Raw genomic sequence first — 21641 nt, forward strand, 5'->3', positions numbered from 1 at the left:
GAGCCCGGGGCCCCACTCCTCAATGCGCCCTCAGAGAACAGCGCCCAGTTACTCCTGTCTGCCTGACCTCTGGCCGCGCTCCGAGCTCACTGAGCCTGCGTCCAGTTCAAGGTCACCCCAAGCTGCGCGCTTACTGTCGGTTCTGTCTCTGTCGCCGGCTTTCCCGTTCCAATACCCGCAAGCTCTGCGACACTCAGACACCCCCGATCCTTCTGTGACCCTGCGGGACCTGAGGCCACGCTGACCCCGCGTGGGCTTCGCCCCGGTTTAGCCTCTGGAGCTATGTCCCTCAGTGGAACAGACTTTTAAAAGTCCTGATTTTGTGCACGGTTGCTCCGCCGCTTGCCGGGAGCTGGCCCCTCCCCCCGGGGTCTAGCTTCCCGTCGCTTTGGATTCACTTCTCTGCGGGTCCTACCTTTAAGAAAGTGGTTGTTTTTCTGTTTCAAGAATTGCTGTTCTTCTTCTCTTTGATCTGCCGATGGATTTTCAGGTGTTTGCAATCTGTAGATAAGCTATCTAGCTGATCTCCGGCTAGCTGAAGTAGTCTCAGCCTGCTACTTCTCCGCCATCTTGACTCCTCCCAGTGCTTAAGATTTTTTTAAAACATGTCTTCGGGGGATTATTAAATAAATGTAGGTGCTCAACAAATGGTAGCTATGAAATGTCTATTACTCGTAGGGGTTTCTCAAGGACTCTAGGGTAGCCACATTTTCAGTGCTGGCCCAACCATTAGTCTGTCTTCCCTGAGGAATGCACGCCTGTCCTCTGAAGTGGCTCCTTGGGCCCAAGTGCCCTGTACACCCCCCAGCGTCCTGCGGGATCAACCGCCCTGCTTCCCTCTGCAAACAAGTCCCACACCTAAGCTCGTTGGCCAGAACACTGGCAGATCGATCCGTGCTGTGTTGCCATCTCCACTCTCCATAGATGGTTTACTGGTTTCTGACGGATTGTTCATTCTTGAGTCTGCTGCTGCTGCCGCCGCGGCTGAACTCTCATCTTAACTCGCTCTCCTGGGCTCCTTCTCGAAGCGTAACCTGTGTGGGACGTGGAGCGCTCCTCACTTCTCACAGTCCTCCCTCTCCTCCCGCCTCTCCGCTCTCCTAGCTCTACTCCGCCGTCCCCTAGTGGACAGTGGCATTTTTAAAGGAAGGGCAGGGGACACGGGGGCCGGGAGTGTGGAGGCGCGTGGAGGGCTCGCGGGCGGGCCACCCCCTCACTCTTTTTTTTTTTTTTAAAGATTTTCTTTATTTATTTAGAGAGCACCTAAGGAGGACGGGTAAAGGGAGAAGGGAAAGAGAGTCCCAAGCAGACTCTGCACTGAGCGTGGACCCTGAGATCATGACCTGAGATGAAATCAACACTTGGACACTTGACAGACTGAGCCTTGCAGGCAGCCTGAGATCTCACTCTTAAATGAGAAATCCTCCCTACTCACCCATTTTAAGGGGAAAGACCACTGCGTGTAGGGGGGAGCATGGAGATACTTCTGAGATAGCAGACCTCTGATCTGAAGTTACAAAGCCCAGAAACATCTAAACTATCTGATCCAAGAATCCCAAAATACCAGTAGAGAGGAGCACATACTTTAAAAAATCTCCAAAACAACATTTGCATTTCTGATTGCACAAGAAACTGGTGGATGGACAGAGGAAGATAGAAAAGGCTCATGAGAAATGTGTTAACCAGACTCTGCATGGTTTTTGGAGTCCAACCTGGAACTCCTGCTTTCTTGAAAACCTCTCTCACAGTGACAAGGTTAGCCAAAGTGTAAAAGGTAATATTTTTCCTTTGGATTTCTCCCTGTGTCTCACTCTCACCCCGCTCAGCCCCTTATCTTGGGGTACTCCTGCTGACCCTCACTTGTCCTGCCCTCCACTGGAGCATTTTGCTGAGTGTCAGAGAAAGCAAACGCTCCTTCCCTTTCCTTCCACACACAAGTATGTGACCTTGTAGTCTCAGCTATCAGTGGCAGCCCCTACCTAGGAGGTGAAAATGGGAACTCTGAGTTTGTGCATTAGACCGTTCTGAACATTCAATGTGTTCTCTGCTACTAGATCTAAGTTACACTTAGGATAAAACTGTCATTCAGACATTTCCTTCAAGTCTTGAGTGCAATGCCACTGCCTCAATGAAACTTTAACTGGAGCATCTTAACAAAAATTTTTTTTTTTTTTTTTTTTTTTTTTTTTTTTTTTTTTTTTTTTTTTTTTTTTTTTTTTTTTTTTTAATTTTTTTATTTTTATAAACATATATTTTTATCCCCAGGGGTACAGGTCTGTGAATCACCAGGTTTACACACTTCACAGCACTCACCAAATCACATACCCTCCCCAATGTCCATAATCCCACCCCCTTCTCCCAAACCCCCTCCCCCCGGCAACCCTCAGTTTGTTTTGTGAGATTAAGAGTCACTTATGGTTTGTCTCCCTCCCAATCCCATCTTGTTTCATTTATTCTTCTACCCACTTAAGCCTCCATGTTGCATCACCACTTCCTCATATCAGGGAGATCATATGATAGTTGTCTTTCTCTGCTTGACTTATTTCGCTAAGCATGATACGCTCTAGTTCCATCCATGTTGTTGCAAATGGCAAGATTTCATTTCTTTTGATGGCTGCATAGTATTCCATTGTGTATATATACCACATCTTCTTGATCCATTCATCTGTTGATGGACATCTAGGTTCTTTCCATAGTTTGGCTATTGTGGACATTGCTGCTATAAACATTCGGGTGCATGTGTCCCTTTGGATCACTACATTTGTATCTTTAGGGTAAATACCCAATAGTGCAATTGCTGGGTCATAGGGCAGTTCTATTTTCAACATTTTGAGGAACCTCCATGCTGTTTTCCAGAGTGGCTGGACCAGCTTGCATTCCCACCAACAGTGGAGGAGGGTTCCCCTTTCTCCGCATCCTCGCCAGCATCTGTCATTTCCTGACTTGTTGATTTTAGCCATTCTGACTGGTGTGAGGTGATATCTCATTGTGGTTTTGATTTGTATTTCCCTGATGCCGAGTGATATGGAGCACTTTTTCATGTGTCTGTTGGCCATCTGGATGTCTTCTTTGCAGAAATGTCTGTTCATGTCTTCTGCCCATTTCTTGATTGGATTATTTGTTCTTTGGGTGTTGAGTTTGCTAAGTTCTTTATAGATTCTGGACACTAGTCCTTTATCTGATATGTCGTTTGCAAATATCTTCTCCCATTCTGTCAGTTGTCTTTTGATTTTGTTAACTGTTTCCTTTGCTGTGCAAAAGCTTTTGATCTTGATGAAATCCCAGTAGTTCATTTTTTCCCTTGCTTCCCTTGCCTTTTGCGTTGTTCCTAGGAGGATGTTGCTGCGGCAGAGGTCAAAGAGGTTGCTGCCCGTGTTCTCAAGGATTTTGATGGATTCCTTTCGTACATTGAGGTCCTTCATCCATTTTGAGTCTATTTTTGTGTGTGGTGTAAGGAAATGGTCCAATTTCATTTTTCTGCATGTGGCTGTCCAATTTTCCCAGCACCATTTATTGAAAAGGCTGTCTTTTTTCCATTGGACATTCTTTCCTGCTTTGTCGAAGATTAGTTGACCATAGATTTGAGGGTCTATTTCTGGGCTCTCTATTCTGTTCCATTGATCTATGTGTCTGTTTTTGTGCCAGTACCATGCTGTCTTGATGATGACAGCTTTGTAATAGAGCTTGAAGTCCGGAATTGTGATGCCACCAACGTTGGCTTTCTTTTTCAATATCCCTTTGGCTATTCGAGGTCTTTTCTGGTTCCATATAAATTTTAGAATTATTTGTTCCATTTCTTTGAAAAAGATGGATGGTACTTTGATAGGAATTGCATTAAATGCGTAGATTGCTTTAGGTAGCATAGACATTTTCACAATATTTATTCTTCCAATCCAGGAGCATGGAACATTTTTCCATTTCTTTGTGTCTTCCTCAATTTCTTTCATGAGTACTTTATAGTTTTCTGAGTATAGATTCTGTGTCTCTTTGGTTAGGTTTATTCCTAGGTATCTTATGGTTTTGGATGCAATTGTAAATGGGATTGACTCCTTAATATCTCTTTCTTCTGTCTTGCTGTTGGTGTAGAGAAATGCAACTGATTTCTGTGCATTGATTTTTATATCCTGACACTTTACTGAATTCCTGTATAAGTTCTAGCAGTTTTGGAGTGCATTCTTTTGGGTTTTCCACATATAGTATCATATCATCTGCGAAGAGTGATAATTTGACTTCTTCTTTGCCGATTTGGATGCCTTTAATTTCCTTTTGTTGTCTGATTGCTGAGGCTAGGACCTCTAGTACAATGTTGAATAGCAGTGGTGATAATGGACATCCCTGCCGTGTTCCTGACCTTAGCGGAAAAGCTTTCAGTTTTTTCTCCATTGAGAATGATATTTGCGGTGGGGTTTTTCATAGATGGCTTTGATGATATTGAGGTATGTGCCCTCTATCCCTACACTTTGAAGAGTTTTGATCAGGAAGGGATGTTGTTGTACTTTTGTCAAATGCTTTTTCAGCATCTATTGAGAGTATCATATGGTTCTTGTTCTTTCTTTTATTGATGTGTTGTATCACATTGACTGATTTGCGGATGTTGAACCAACCTTGCAGCCCTGGAATAAATCCCACTTGGTCGTGGTGAATAATCTTTTTAATGTACTGTTGAATCCTATTGGCTAGTATTTTGTTGAGTATTTTCGCATCTGTGTTCATCAAGGATATCGGTCTATAGCTCTCTTTTTTGGTGGGATCCTTGTCTGGTTTGGGGATCAAGGTGATGCTGGCCTCATAAAATGAGTTTGGAAGTTTTCCTTCCATTTCTATTTTTTGGAACAGTTTTCAGGAGAATAGGAATTAGTTCTTCTTTAAATGTTTGGTAGAATTCCCCCCCCGGAAAGCCGTCTGGCCCTGGGCTTTTGTTTGTTTGGAGATTTTTAATGACTGTTTCAATCTCCCTTACTGGTTATGGGTCTGTTCAGGCTTTCTTTCTTCCTGGTTCAGTTGTGGTAGTTTATATGTTTCTAGGAATGCATCCATTTCTTCCAGATTGTCAAATTTATTGCCGTAGAGTTGCTCATAGTATGTTCTTATAATAGTTTGTATTTTCTTTGGTGTTAGTTGTGATCTCTCCTCTTTCATTCATGATTTTATTTATTTGGGTCCTTTCTCTTTTCTTTTTGATAAGTCGGGCCAGGGGTTTATCAATTTTATTAATTCTTTCAAAGAACCAGCTCCTAGTTTCGTTGATTTGTTTCTATTTTTTTTTTGGTTTCTATTTCATTGATTTCTGCTCTGATCTTTATGATTTCTCTTCTCCTGCTGGGCTTAGGGTTTCTTTCTTGTTCTTTCTCCAGCTCCTTTAGGTGTAGGGTTAGGTTGTGTACCTGAGACCTTTCTTGTTTCTTGAGAAAGGCTTGTACCGCTATATATTTTCCTCTCAGGACTGCCTTTGTTGTGTCCCACAGATTTTGAACCGTTGTGTTTTTTCATTATCATTTGTTTCCATGATTTTTTTTCAATTCTTCTTTAATTTCCCGGTTGACCCATTCATTCTTTAGAAGGATACTGTTTAGTCTCCATGTATTTGGGTTCTTTCCAAACTTCCTTTTGTGGTTGAGTTCTAGCTTTAGAGCATTGTGGTCTGAAAATATGCAGGGAATGATCCCAATCTTTTGATACCGGTTGAGTCCTGATTTAGGACCGAGGATGTGATCTATTCTGGAGAATGTTCCATGTGCACTAGAGAAGAATGTGTATTCTGTTGCTTTTGGGATGAAATATTCTGAATATATCTGTGATGTCCATCTGGTCCAGTGTGTCATTTAAGGCCTTTATATCCTTGCTGATCTTTTGCTTGGATGACCTGTCCATTTCAGTGAGGGGAGTGTTAAAGTCCCCTACTATCATTGTATTATTGTTTGATGTGTTTCTTTGATTTTGTTATTAATTGGTTTATATAGTTGGCTGCTCCCACATTGGGGGCATAGATATTTAAAAAATTGTTAAATCTTCTTGTTGGACAGACCCTTTGAGTATGATATAGTGTCCTTCCTCATCTCTTATTATAGTCTTTGGCTTAAAATCTAATTGATCTGATATAAGGATTGCCACTCCTGCTTTCTTCTGATGTCCATTAGCATGGTAAATTCTTTTCCACCCCCTCACTTTAAATCTGGAGGTGTCTTCGGGCTTAAAATGTGTTTCTTGGAGGCAACATATAGATGGGGGTTTTGTTTTTTTATCCATTCTGATACCCTGTGTCTTTTGACAGGGGCATTTAGCCCATTCACATTCAGGGTAACTATTGAGAGATATGAATTTAGTGCCATTGTATTGCCTGTAAGGTGACTGTTACTGTATATGGTCTCTGTTCCTTTCTGATCTAACCACTTGTAGGCTCTCTCTTTGCTTAGAGGACCCCTTTCAAGATTTCCTGTAGAGCTGGTTTGGTATTTGCAAATTCTTTCAGTTGTTGTTTGTCCTGGAAGCTTTTAATCTCTCCTTCTATTTTCAATGATAGCCTAGCTGGATATAGTATTCTTGGCTCCATGTTTTTCTCGTTTAGTGCTCTGAAAATATCATGCCAGCTCTTTCTGGCCTGCCAGGTCTCTGTGGATAAGTCAGCTGCCAATCTAATATTTTTACCATTGTATGTTACAGACTTCTTTTCCCGGGCTGCTTTCAGGATTTTCTCTTTGTCATTGAGACTTGTAAATTTTACTATTAGGTGACGAGGGTGTGGGCCTATTCTTATTGATTTTGAGGGGCATTCTCTGAACCTCCTGAATTTTGATGCTCGTTCCCTTTGCCATATTGGGGAAATTCTCCCCAATAATTCTCTCCAGTATACCTTCTGCTCCCCTCTCACTTTCTTCTTCTTCTGGAATCCCAATTATTCTAATGTTGTTTCGTCTTATGGTGTCACTTATCTCTCGAATTCTCCCCTCGTGGTCCAGTAGCTGTTTGTCCCTCTTTTGATCAGCTTCTTTATTCTCTGTCATTTGGTCTTCTATATCACTAATTCTGTCTTCTGCCTCATTTATCCTAGCAGTGAGAGCCTCCATTTTTGATTGCACCTCATTAATAGCTTTTTTTGATTTCACCTTGGTTAGATTTTAGTTCTTTTATTTCTCCAGAAAGGGCTTTTATATCTCTCGAGAGGGTTTCTCTAATATCTTCCATGCCTTTTTCGAGCCCGGCTAGAACCTTGAGAATTGTCATTCTGAACTCTAGATCTGACATATTACCGATGTCTGTATTGATTAGGTCCCTAGCCTTCGGTACTGCCTCTTGTTCTTTTTTTTGTGTTGAATTTTTTCCGTCTTGTCATTTTGTCCAGATAAGAGTAAATGAAGGGGCAAGTAAAATACTAAAAGGGTGGCAACAACCCCAGGAAAATATGCTTTAACCAAATTAGAAGAGATCCAAAATCGTGAGTGGGGAGAAAGGGGATAAAAAGAGGTTCAAAAAGGAAGAGAGAAAAAAAAAAAAAAAAAAAAAAAAAAAGAAAAAAAAAAAAAAGAAAAGAAAAGAATTTTAAAAAAAGAAAACACCTAAGAAAAATGTAAAAAATATATATATATATATATATATTAGATAAACTAGTAAAAAAATCGTTAAAAAAAAAGAAAAAGGTAACAGTTAAAAAAAAATAAAATTTTACCCGAAGGCGAGAAAAAAAAAAAAAAATGAAAAAGAAAAAATTAAATTAACTGCAAGACTAAAAAAAATCACAGGAAAAAAGCCATGAGTTCCGTGCTTGGCTTTCTCCTCCTCTGGAATTCTGCTGCTCTCCTTGGTATTGAAACCGCACTCCTTGGTAGGTGAACTTGGTCTCGGCTGGATTTCTTGTTGTTCTTCTGGGGGAGGGGCCTGTTGTAGTGATTCTCAAGTGTCTTTGCCCCAGGTGGAATTACACCGCCCTTACCCGGGGCCGGGGTGAGTAATCCGCTCGGGTTTGCTTTCAGGAGCTTTTGTTCCCTGAGCGCTTTCCGTAGAGTTCCAGAGGACGGGAATACAAATGGCGGCCTCCTGGTCTCCGGCCCGGAGGAGCCGAGAGCCCAGGGCCCCACTCCTCAGTGCGCGCTCAGAGAACAGCGCCCAGTTTACTCCCGTCTGTCTGCCTGACCTCCGGCCGCGCTCCGAGCTCACCGAGCCTGCGACCGGTTCAAGGTAACACGGAGCTGCGAGATTACTGTCGGCTCTGTCTCTGCAGCCGGCTTTCCCGTTCCAATACCCGCAAGCTCTGCGACACTCAGACACCCCCGATCCTTCTGTGACCCTGCGGGACCTGAGGCCACGCTGACCCCGCGTGGGCTTCGCCCCGGTTTAGCCTCTGGAGCGATGTCCCTCAGCGGAACAGACTTTTAAAAGTCCTGATTTTGTGCGCGGTTGCTCCGCCGCTTGCCGGGAGCCGGCCCCTCCCCCCGGGGTCTATCTTCCCGTCGCTTTGGATTCACTTCTCCGCTGGTCCTACCTTTCAGAAAGTGGCTGATTTTCTGTTTCCAGAATTGCTGTTCTTCTTCTCTTCGATCTGCCGATGGATTTTCAGGTGTTTGCAATCTTTAGATAAGCTATCTAGCTGATCTCCGGCTAGCTGAAGCAGTCTCAGCTTGCTACTTCTCCGCCATCTTGACTCCTCCCTCTTAACAAAAATTTTAACACTAGTCTGATACCACCCACCCTTCACTGTATTTTTCCCCATTGCACATATCCCTTTCCAACCCCTTCTATGATTTCCATGTTTCTTTTACTTATGGTCTGTCTCAACCTATTAGAATATAGCATCCCTTAGAACAGACTTTGTTTCCTTAAAGCTGTCTCCCTGAGGGCGCCTGGGTGGCTCAGTGGGTTAAGCCGCTGCCTTCGGCTCAGGTCATGATCTCAGGGTCCTGGGATCGAGTCCCGCATTGGGCTCTCTGCTCAGCAGGGAGCCTGCTTCCCCCTCTCTCTGCCTGCCTCTCCATCTACTTGTGATTTCTCTCTGTCAAATAAACAAATAAAATCTTAAAAAAAAAAAAAGCTGTCTCCCTGAGACTAGCTGAGCTCCTAGCACACAGCAAGTGCTCAGGAAGGAACTGTTGGATGAATTCATTAATTGGGGATAAAAGGAGCTGTTATCGTGATCAGTCTCCCACTTTGCTATCTTTCCTCCATCCAGTACTTTCTCTTTCTCATCTGGATTATTACATTCTTACCAAGTCATCTTTGTTCAGTTTGGTCTTGAAGACAGCCTTTCCTTCCTTTGCTCAAGAAGAGAAATTTCTAAATTATAACATGAGACCCAATCCATAGTTCTAGAACACACTCTCTGTCTCTCTGTTGTTGGCAGGATAAAGTTCAGCAGAGACGACTACTCTCCATGATCTTCCTTAACTTCTAGCCTTTTCCTGATTCCCATGCAGTGCTGGGACCTGTTCCTATAGTCTGGAGGAGAACCGAGGGTGCGCTCCCTTCACCAGTTCTGCGTGGAGCCCCTCCAAGGTGGTAGTTTGAAAGCAGTTCTGCCAAGAATTATTTTCACCAGGAAGATTGGCAAACTCTACACATCAGGGTGTCTTCCCCCCCTTGAGAGACAGATACAAAATATCCTCCTGTATACCACAGTTCCCTCTCCCACCAAATAAACACCCAACTCTCACTAGTGCTCTCCATCTTTAGACGTATGGGAGAATGGTTTCCTCATCCTGCCACACTCTCTGATGGGATTCCTCAAGTGAGAAGTTGCAAGTTCTCAGTTGACATTCAACACTTGTATGACTTTAGCGTTCTTGTCCATACATGGGCACAATACAATGAAAATTGAGATAATTTACTATTTGAGTAAAACGGATGTACCAGAAAGAATTGCAAGCTGCTGCAGACTTTTGTGTACAAATATCAAGGAGTGAAATTGCGGGGTTGTATGGTAAGGATATGTTTATTTTGTGAGAAACTGTCAAAATGTTCTCCAGGCGGCTGTGCCACTTCATGTGTCCACTAGCAATGAAGGAGAATTCCTCCTTGTCCATGTTCTCACTAGTATTTGATGCTGACAGAGCTGCAGATTTTGGTTATTCTCATAGGTGTGCAGTGCTATCTCATTGTTGTTTTAGATTGTGTTTCCCTGATAACATATGATGTGGAACATCTTTTCATATGCTTATTTGCGACCTGTATATCATCTTTGGTGAGGTATCTGTTCAGATATTTTACCTGTTTTTATTTTTTATTTTTTAAAGGATATAAAAATATTTATTCACATTATTTAATGAGATTAAGAACCATAAAATTAAGATTTTAAAACATGTTTCTTATATTGTCCTAAAACTCATATTTTAAAAAACCTGAAAATTATGTTTTCACTTTGGCCCATTTTTAAAATCAGGTTTTAAAACCTGATTTTTCTTATTGTTCAATTTGAAAAGTTCTTTGTATATTTTGGATAACAGTCCTCTATCAGATGTGCTTTTACAAGTATTTTCTTTGTGTCTGTTCTTATCTTCTCATTTTCTTGACATGGTCTTTCACAGAGCAGAATTTCTAATTTTATAGGGCTTGAGCTCCATTGTTTCTTTTATGGATCATTTCTTTGGTGTTGTATCTAAGGACTCATCTACATACTCAAGGTCATCTACATATTCAAGGTCATCTATGCTTCCTATTTTTTAGGAGTTTTACAGTTTTCCATTTCATATTCAGGTAGGATCTACTTTGATTTAATTTTTGTGTCTAGATTTATTTGTGTGTGTGTGGACGTGTGTGCCTACACCATCTGTTGAAATGAGTCTTTGCTCCATTGCATTGCCTTTACTCCCTTGTCAAGATAAGTTGACTATATTTACAGAAGTCTGTTTCTGGGCTCTTTATTTTGTTCCATTGATCTATTTATCTATTCTTTCACCAATACTACACTGTTTTAATTATTATAGCTTTATAAGTAAGTACAGGGAGTCTTGAGGTTAGGCAATGTTGACCCTCCAAGATAGTTCTTCTCCTTCAGTATTGTGTTGGCTTTTCTAGCTCTGTTGCCTCTCCATATAGCACAACTTTAAAATAAATCTTTCAATATCTTCAAAATATGTTGCTGTGATTTTGATTGGGATTGCATGAAAGCTATAGATCAAGTTGGGAAGAGCTAACATTTTGACAACATTGCATCCTCCTATCCATGAACATGTGATATCTCTGCATTTATTTAGTCTTTTTATTTCATTTATCAGAGTTTTGTAGTCTTTCTAATATAGATCTTGTACTGCTTTTGTGATATTTATATCTAAGTATTTTATTTTTGGGTGTTATTTAAATGATATTATGCCTTTAATTTCCAATTCCAGTGGTTAATTACTGGCATATAAGGAATTGATTGGCTTTTGGGTATTAGTATTGTATCCTACAATCTTGCTGTAATTGCTTATTACTTCTAGGTATTTTTTTAATTCTTTTATATTTTCTGCATAGACAATTATGTCATCTGCACACAAAGATAGTTTATTTCTTCCTTCCCAATATGCATACCTTTTATTTTTTTTCTTTGTATTGTCTTATTGCATTAGCTAGCACAATAATTTACTTTTTACATCTGCACTGGTTCCATTCAGCAAGCCATTACTGTTCCCTGAAGATTACTGACATGTCTTCTTAACTGGTCTCTCAGCTCTCACTCGAGTCTCCTTGAGTCCATTCTAATGAAAGAGCCAGAATGACCCTTTTGAAGACATGTTTAGCCAGACCATGTCCCTCCCAGCTATAACCACAGCAATGGCTTCTCATTCCACTCTAAGGAAGACTTACATTCTAACAATGGCTTCTAAGATGCTGCACCACATGACTTACCTCCTGCTATCACCTTGATGTCCACATTCTATAATCTTCCCCTTGTTCACACTATACCAGACATTTTAGGACACTTTCATCCTTGGTCCTTTCCAAGACAGTCCTGTGTTATCTCTCTAGGAGGTTCAGAAGTAGAGCATAAGAGAAGAGTAGTTTTATAAGTAAAGACAGGCTAAAGGCTAGCATTGTACTAGGAAAATTTAGCATTTTTATAAATAGGCAATTCTTTTTAAGATTTTATTTATTTATTTGACAGACAGAGATCACAAGTAGACAGAGAGGCAGGCATAGAGAGAGAGAGACAAACAGAAGGAAGCAGGCTCCCTGGTGAGCAGAGAGCATGATGCAGGGCTTGATCACAGGACCCTGAGATTGTGACCTGAGCCAAAGGCTGAGGCTTGACTCACTGAGCCACCCAGGTGCCCCAAAATAGGTGATTCTTAAGTAAGTCTTTGGAAGATGTAAATGAGGTGGTTGACATGTATAAATACATATATTTCAGGTTGATTTAGTGACAACTATACTCACTGAGTGATCACACTTTGCTACAACACATTCCTGTTAAACTGAATAACTACTTTATTTTCATGGTTAATTAATTTTTAAGTTTTCCCATCCTCTCTTTCTTACTGCATTATCAAGAAGATGTGATCTCTTTTCAGGAGAGGGTACCTTGCATTACCATCCTGGAAACAAGGACTAAAGCAGAAGAGCAGTTACAGAGGGCAATGCAGTTGAATAGATTTTCATTTAAGTCAGTGAAGACAAAGCGATGGTATCATGAAGGTGGGACCTGCAAAGTGACACAGGGTCCCACATTAAAAAGAGCCCATCCTTGGTTTAATGCATTACCATCACTTTGTCCTTGAAAAATTTAGTAATTTTAGAACAAGGGGCCCTGGGTTTGCTTTTGTACTGGACTCTGTAAGTTATGTAGTCAGTTCTGTGAAGACCTAAGCATATCATTTGATGGGAGATGACATTGTAAACAAACAACAAAAGAAAGAGATTGAATATGAAAAAGGGAGATGATAAATAGAACAAGATCCTAGAAGAGAAAGAAAGGGGGAAGAGAAAGATTATGGGTACAGGTCATAGAATCAACAGGATCATGGACTATAGTTTTTAAAAATGTAGGGAAGCGTGGAAAGAAAGGATGAAGAAATGAAGTGATCCTATGCTTTAGAGGGAGAAGATACAGAGGTTTCCAGCTCTTAATGTTCTCTCTGTTCTCAGTAAGGCAGTCCAACACCAAGAGCATGTGCTTAAACAATAGGGATCTTAAATAAATATTTGAATGTGGGAAAAAATAATTATCTATGAGAAAGATAGTGGAGGAATAAATGCATGAGAAAAAGCAAAGCAAATATAAACCAAACCCTATCAGAGTAGACTGCAAACATAAAGTCCTAATGGAGAAAGTTATAACAACAAATGTAGAAGAAGAAAACAATGTGTGTTTGTCATGCCTCACATGTGTCAATATAGCTTCTTAAGACATGAACAAATATTCAATATTCCATAAGATAATAATGTGATTTCCTGGAGTTCCTTGCTAGCTCAGTCTGTAGAGTGTGTGATTCTTGATCCCGGGTTTATGCATTCGAGCCCCATGTTGGGTGTGGAGGTTATTTAAAAATAAAATCTTTTAAAAAATAGTGTCATTTCCTTAGTTATTATTGACTATACTTTATTCATAGGGAGACTGAATAAGACTGTCATGTTTAAGTTCCCAAAAATTATTTTGGCTACCATTTTCTCATAACAAGTGTTAAGGGTTCTTTATCTCTAATATTTCCTGTATCACCCCGCCAGTGAATTAGCTACATTCTCATTATAAACAGTCATCCCCTAAGAATCGCTTAACTGAATTTTTCCCATAATTATAACTAAGCTCTTTATTTTTCTTTTATTTCTTAACTTCTTGGTTGATGTATAACAAAAACAGAAAAATCTACACACCACAAGGGCATGAATCAGAGTTATCACAAATGAATGCAACGGTGTAGCCATCATCCAGATCAATAAACCAAACCCTACTGACACCCAAGAAATAGGCCCCAAGCCTTGTCCCATTTACTTCCAGGTTTCTTTCCAGAACCTTCTCTTTCTAACTATCTCAACTTCTAATATTACAGATTCTTTTTTTTTTAAGATTTTATTTGTTTGACAGACGGAGATCTCAAGTAGGCAGAGAGGCAGGCAAAGAGAAAGGGAGAAGCAGGCTCCCTGTTGAGCAGAGAGCCCGATGTGTGACTCCATTCCAGGGCCCTGAGATCATAACCTGAGCCGAAGGCAGAGGCTTAACCCACTGAGCCACCCAGGTACCCTAGAGTTTCATTTTTGAAGACTATATTAATTAAACCAGGCATTTTCATGGTCTTACTGAAGATTAGGCTTTTGAGACTCGTATGTGTTCCTGTGTATAGCAATGCTTCATTAATATTCATTACTGCACAACATGTTGGATGGATACAACATTTCATTTATACTTTCTGCTGGTGTTGATGGCTATTTGTTGTGTTTCCAGTCTTTGCTATTAAGGATAATGCTGTCATGAACATTCTTTTACATTTTTTTTTTTTGGTCCACATCTGCCTTCAGTTTTGTTGGATATATGGAATTACAGTCAGTAGTTATTATCCAACGTCAGCAGTCAATGCCAAGGTGCTGCAAAATAGCTTTATCAATTTATATTCTTGCCAACAGCACATGGCATTTGCATTTGTTCCATATCCTTGACCAACACTTGGCATTTCCAGGTATTTTAATTTCAGTTATTCCCTCATCTTGTTATAGTTTTATTCTGCATGTTTTCAAAGCTTTCAAATGTGGAGGCGGTTTTGAAAAGTTTCATGGAATTTGGGATTTTCTCTTTTATGAAAGTCTCTTCAAATATTTGGCCTCTTTTATTATTGGGTTATCTGTCATTTCTTCTTTGGTTTGCATTGAAAGTCCCCAAGGCCATGCTTAGACTCCGTGTTTCACTAGATGGACTTCCAAGCTACAGAAAACCAGTTAATTCGTACAGAGAATGGATGCAGGCTAATATCAGCGAAGGTAAAAGCCCGGGGTGAAGTTGCGTACAGACCAGGTGCAAGTTTCCAGCTTCTTTCTCCCAGTGGAGTTACATGGGGCTCTGTTTCCTTTCCCCAGAAATAATATCTGAAACTCTGTAAACATGCAGTGTTTGCATGACTGGCTTTGGCCGCTTAGACTCCAGCCGCAGGACTCACTGTTAAGTCACACTCTTTGCATGAACTGCCTGATCCAACCCGTACCCAAGGGCCAGGCCTCAGGTCTACAAAAATAGTCTCATCAGGTAGAATTTTCCAAAGGCTCAGAGTCTGGCCAGTCCTGAAGACAAACCTTTCTTGGGACTGTGCAGAGTTTGCGCAACACTGGCCTGCTAAGCTAACCCTTGACCGTACAGACTTGTAGAAATTATTCATGTATTATACATTGGAGCCCATTTCCTTTGCATGTGTTATAATTTTTATCTCCCACTATGTGACTAGTTTTTTATTATCTTAACTGCTTTGATAAGCAGAAGTTCTTACTTCTATTCCATTGACTAATTCCTGCATTAATTATTGTGGCTTTATAATAAGAGAATTGATTACAATGTTACTCTCCCCAATCCTTGCACATGGTAGATCTATCCATTAACTCATGCATTCCATAATTCATCTTTAAACAGCAAGAAACCTATTAGGAAAGTAGTTTCCTCTGTATAGAGGTCTCAGACAACTTGTATTATATATTTTTTCCAAGATATTTGATATTTTTGATGTTATTGTATATAGCATACTTCTGAAAAATTTACTTTATGTTTATTCTGGTTAGAAAAAATGAGCTAGAGGAAAAAACATTTTTTAAGAGATGTTTACTTGCAATTAATTTAAGAAGTCAGAAATTAGAAGTACCAGCTCACCAAACTGAAAAAAATAATCCAGTAGGTGTTTTAAAAAAATAGCAAGATTATCATCAGACTGTTTATGGTAGAAAAACAGCGACTTCTTCCCATAATCATCATATCCCCAGAAATCATATTTTTTCAGACATCAGCATTGCAAAAAATTACTGGGAAAGACATTTTTCATTAGAGAATATTTTGTCCTGCATAAATGATTCTTCACCTGGTGTTGAGTTAGGCAGTCTCCCCCCAGAAAGTAATCAGCTTCTGCATGGAAAAATACGCTGGCATTCCTGATACAGCCCTTGGACCGTCTGACAAGTGTCCATTTGTAATGATCATGTCAACTGGATGACCAAAGATAAGAACTCTTCATCTAGTTGCTGTAGAATCAATACTTAGGAAGTTATCCATGCAGCCCTTTACCAATAAGGTGATTCTCTACATTTCTTCCAAAAACAGTGATCACCAGATGATCAGAACCTTGAGCCAAATATCTTCATCCCAGCATCGAGAAAGGCATTATTTGGCCACACACACAAATCAGTCCCTTGACCAGAACCAGGCTGGATGGAGAACTGCACATAGTCTGGAACCGAATTAGAATAAGAGGTAGAAAACAGAAGGTGGGAGGAAAATAGAGAATTCTATGACTACATAAGATCACCTCAAAAGCCAAGTAAAGGGGCACCTGGGTGGCTCAGTGGGTTAAGCCGCTGCCTTCGGCTCAGGTCATGATCTCGGGGTCCTGGGATTGAGTCCCGCATCGGGCTCTCTGCTCGGCAGGGAGCCTGCTTCCTCCTCTCTCTCTCTGCCTGCCTCTCTGCCTAACTGTGATCTCTCTGTGTCAAATAAGTAAATAAAATCTTAAAAAAAAAAAAGCCAAGTAAAGGCTTGTCTTGATGTGAGGGGCCAATGGAAGCATCACTTGGCACACTGTCAGTTTCAACTCTTGGTAGGCGAGTTTCTCTGGACATAAACAGATAGATAACTCAGAGAGAAATTATATTAGAAAAGAAAATTAGGGGGGCGCCTGGGTGGCTCAGTGGGTTAAGCTGCTGCCTTTGGCTCAGGTCATGATCTCAGGGTCCTGGGATCGAGTCCCGCATCGGGCTCTCTGCTCAGCGGGGAGCCTGCTTCCTCCTCTCTCTCTCTGCCTGCCTCTCTACCTACTTGTCATCTCTCTCTGTCAAATAAATAAATAAAATCTTTAAAAAAAAAAAAGAAAAAGAAAAGAAAATTAGGGGTTTTATTTCATAAAACACAAGGAGAGACTTTAGAAGTCCTGGTTTATCAAATAAGAAATATAATGAGTATTTGAAAGGAGAAAAACCAAGATTACAAAGGTTGTGTTAGTTGTATTAGTTCATTCATGTTGGGAATACAGCAATGTTTTCATGTAATTATCATATCCACAAAGATCGTGAAATTTATTCAGACAACAATACTATACGGGGCAGTAATAAAGGTTTTTTTAACCAAGAGTCAACAATTTATGAGAGAAACTCCAGGTTACATTTATTTTGAGACCTACACTGAGGTAGGGTGACCCAATTCTTTTTTGTTTATCCCAGGGTACAAAGTCATTTTTCCCCCTTTTTAAACACAAATGTACTGTGTACACTTATTGACAATGGTGGTGGGGCATCGTGTCAGTTCTGCTTCCTTATAAATGATCCATATAAATATAATGTTTTTAAGACTGACCTTAAGTCAAAGTAACTTTGCTAAACTCACTGATTAATTCCAATGATTTATATGTAAATCTATTTCAATTTTCTATGTATTCAATCATATTAAATGAGAATAATGAACTTTGTTTTTCCCATCCAAGTACTAACCAGGCCCGACCCTGCTTAGCTTCCGAGATCAGACGAGATCGGGCACATTCAGGGTGGTATGGCCGTAGACTGAACTTTGTTTTTCATTTTACTAACCTTCACACCTTTGTTTCCTACTCTTGTGCTGTTGCACTGGCTAGGATCTATACTGCAACGTTGACATGAGTATGTGATGAGACGTATTGTTCATCCCGGCTTCAGCAAGAAAGCTTCAATTCTCCATCAGTCACTATGAGGTTTTATGTACATTATATTCTAAATACTCTTTGTCAGATTAAGAAAACTTATTCTTACTTGAAGAGTTATCATAAGTAGATTTTAAATCTTGTTGAATACTTCTTCTCATTTATTAAAAGGATCATATGGCTCTCCACTTCCCCCTTATACTCTTAACATGGTGATTTTCAGTACTCGTTGTCAATATTCAGGCATTCCTGGTTTTTTTTTTATTTCTTTAAAATAAAATATACACATCCATGTGTAGAAGAAAGAGAAGTATACAGAAATGTGCATAGTGGTTTCAGAGTTGTGATTGCTCTTTTTTCTTATCTGTCTTCTTTCTTATTTATTTATTTATTTATTTATATTAAAATATAATGTTTTATTGGCCCCAGGGGTAAAGGTCTGTGAATTGTCAGGTTTACACTTCACAGCACTCACTCCTGTTTTCTATTCTCTTGAGTAAATACCCAAGAACGGAACTGCTGGGTTTCATGTTAAGCACATTTTACTTTTATAAGAAATTACTGGGTTGTTTTGCAATGTATAAGGATTCTAATTATTCCATAATCTTCCCAATACTTAGCAATAACCTCTTTTTTATTTTGCCATTCTAGTAACTATGAAATACTTTGTACTGTTTTAATTTGTGGTTCTTTGATGACTCATAATGCTGAAAATGTTTTCAGAGGCTGATTGGCCATTTCTTTTACCCCCACAGCTATACTGAGATATGATTGACAAAAATTGTATTAAGGTGTAAATTTTCATATTTTGTTATATGTGTATGTTCTATGATGATCACAATCAAGCTACGTAACATAACTATCACTTCATGTCATTATCTTTTGTGCGTGTGGTGAGAATGCTTGCTATCCACCTCCTTTGTAACTTTCTAGAATACAGTATATTATTATCATTATTTTTTAGAATAAAGTATATTATTAACTATAGTCACCAGATATACATCTCTTATATAGGTCTCTTATTCATATATAGGTCTCTTACTTATCTTTTTTTGAACTTATTCATCTTTTTTCTTAAAGATTTTATTTATTTATTTGACAGACAGAAATCACAAGTAGGCAGAGAGGCAGACAGACAGAGGGAAGCAGGTTCCCCACCAAAGCAGAGAGCCTGATGCAGGATTTGATCCCAGGACCCTGAGATCATGACCCAAGCCAAAGGCAGAGGCTTTAACCCACTGAACCACCTAGGTGCCCCGAACTTACTCATCTTATATCTGACAGTTTGTATCCTTTAACCAACATCTCCCTATTTCTCCCACGTCCTGGTAGCCACCATTCTACTCCCTGTTACTATGAGTTTGATTTTTTTAAATTCTACACATAAATGTGATAATACAGCATTTGTCTTTCTCTGACTTATTTCATTTAGTGTAAAGTCCTCCAGGCTCATCCAGGTTTCCACATCTTTGTAAATGGAAGGATTTCCTTCTTTTTTAAGGCTGAATTTTATATGCATATATAACTAGTGTATATTGATAATGATGATTATAAACCTGATGCTAGTACATAAACATCTATCTATATGTACACCTAGATAGATAAATGATCTTCATCCTTGCATCCATCGACAGACACAGGCTGTTTTCATATCTCAACCACTGAGAATAATGATACAATGAACATAGGAGTGCAGATATCTCTTTGAGATAGTGACTTTATTTCCTTTGAATGTATAACCAGTTGTGAGGTTATTGGATTCTATGGTAGCTAGCTCTATTTTTAATTTTTCAGAAATCTCCAGAATACTTCCTATAGTGACCCTACCGATTTACATCAACAATGGATATAAGTTTCTCTTTTCTCTCCATTCTTGCCAATACTTGCTATTGTTTGAGTTTTTGATTCTAGCCATCCCCACAGATGTGAGGTAATATCTCATTGTGGTTTTGATTTTCATTTCCATGTTGATTAATGATGTTGAACACATTTCCCTATACCCATTTCATTAGTCTTTCTTACATCTTCTATGAAGAATCTGTTTAAGTCTTTTTCTTAAATTTTCTTAGGTTCCTTTTCTTCTGACTGAGTTTGAGAATGATTTTTATGTATTTCAGATAGATTTTGCCAGATTTATTTGTTGTATATATATTTTTTCTCAGGTGGTGGCTTATCTGTCATTCTCTTAAAGTGGCCTTTGACAGGCAGGAGATTTTAATTATAATTATCAAAATTTCCTTTATGACTGCTCATGCTCTGTTTCAGCTGGGATATTTTAGACTATACCCAAGTTGCAGAGAATTTCTCCTCTGTTTCTTCTAGAAGTTCTAGAGTTTTGGGTTTTGGATTGAGGTCTATGTTCATTTCAAATTAAATTTTATGTGTGATGTAATATAGAGGTCAAAGTTCATCTTTTTTCTGTAATCATATCCACCTTGGAAAACAATCTTTTACCCACTGAGGACCAACTGACTACATACATGTTAGTCTCTCTCTGAACTCTGAATTGTCCCATGGATCTAGAAGTTGTTTTTTTTTTTTTAACAGATAATTTTTACTATTATACCATACAAAGCTAATCCAGTCTATTTTATGGGATTTTCTATTAAGACAACAAGAAAAACAGCCAGTTAAATGTGTCTGGTTTAGGAACTGAATGTTGACTTTTTTTTTTTTAATTTATTTTCAGCGTAAAAGTATTCATTGTTTTTGCACCACACCCAGTGCTCTATGCAATCCGTGTCCTCCCCAATGCCCACCACCTGGTTCCCCCAACCTCCCACTCCCGGCCCCTTCAAAACCCTCAGGTTGTTTTTCAGAGTCCATAATCTGTCATGGTTCACCTCCCCTTCCAATTTCCCTCAACTCCCTCTCCTCTCCATCTCTCCTTGTCCCCCATGTTATTTGTTATGCTCCACAAATAAGTGAAACCCTATGATAACTGACTCTCTCTGCTTGACTTATTTCACTCAGCATAATCTCAAAGTCTTTTTATATTAACTCCACACAGTCTTAATTAAGGAAGTTTTGTGATTTAAATCTTGCAGTTTGGTAGTACAAATCCTCCAACATTTTTAAAAATTACTTTGACAATTCTAGATTAATTGTAATTCTACAAAAAGCTTAGAATCAGTATAACCATTTCCAGGAAAAAAAAAAAAAAACCCTGTGGAATTTTGATTGCAATTCCTTTGAATACATGGATACATTTGAAAGAGTGGAGATCTTAATAATATTGCCTTTCCACCTGAACACATTTGTTTATCTGTGTTCCTAAGTATTATAACTGTCTGTAATATTGTAAATTGCCTGTTTAAAATATCATTTTGCAATTATTTGACATTAGTATATAAAGACACAACTTATTTTTGTAACCCAACCTATCCTGAAATATTGCAAGATTTTAGCATTATTTCTAGCATCTTAAATGACTTGTTCTTCCTTCAGAGAAGACTTACTTTTGTTTCTGACAGATGGCTATGGCATCGGTATTCCCAAATCATCTTAAGAATTAAGAATTCTTAAGATTCAAAGGTGGTCTGCAGTTTCTGGAAGGGTCATCAATTTCTGGTTTGACTTTATTCTTAGGTTATAGTACTTTGAGGTTCAGTCTAAAATCTGAAGATCAGGGTTAATCAGGGAAACTTCCCTTTGGTAAGCTGAATTACAACTTTTGTTCTCAACTATTATTTTCAGGATTTTAATTATACACCTGAAATAAGCAGGTGTTGTTGGGATATAAGCAGTTAAAATGCCAGGCTTACTTTCCTGGGCTTCTTTTCCTTGACCCTATAATTTTCCCCAAATTTTTAACTCTCCTTTTCTTCAAATAAATGTTTTTCACATTGTCCCAGCCCACCATTACCAGATACCCCCAACTTATTT

The sequence above is a fragment of the Mustela putorius genome, unplaced genomic scaffold (genome assembly GCF_011764305.1).
Source record: "Mustela putorius furo isolate JIRA1106 unplaced genomic scaffold, ASM1176430v1.1 tig00001033_pilon_pilon_pilon, whole genome shotgun sequence".
In the NCBI taxonomy this organism is placed as follows: Eukaryota; Metazoa; Chordata; class Mammalia; order Carnivora; family Mustelidae; genus Mustela; species Mustela putorius.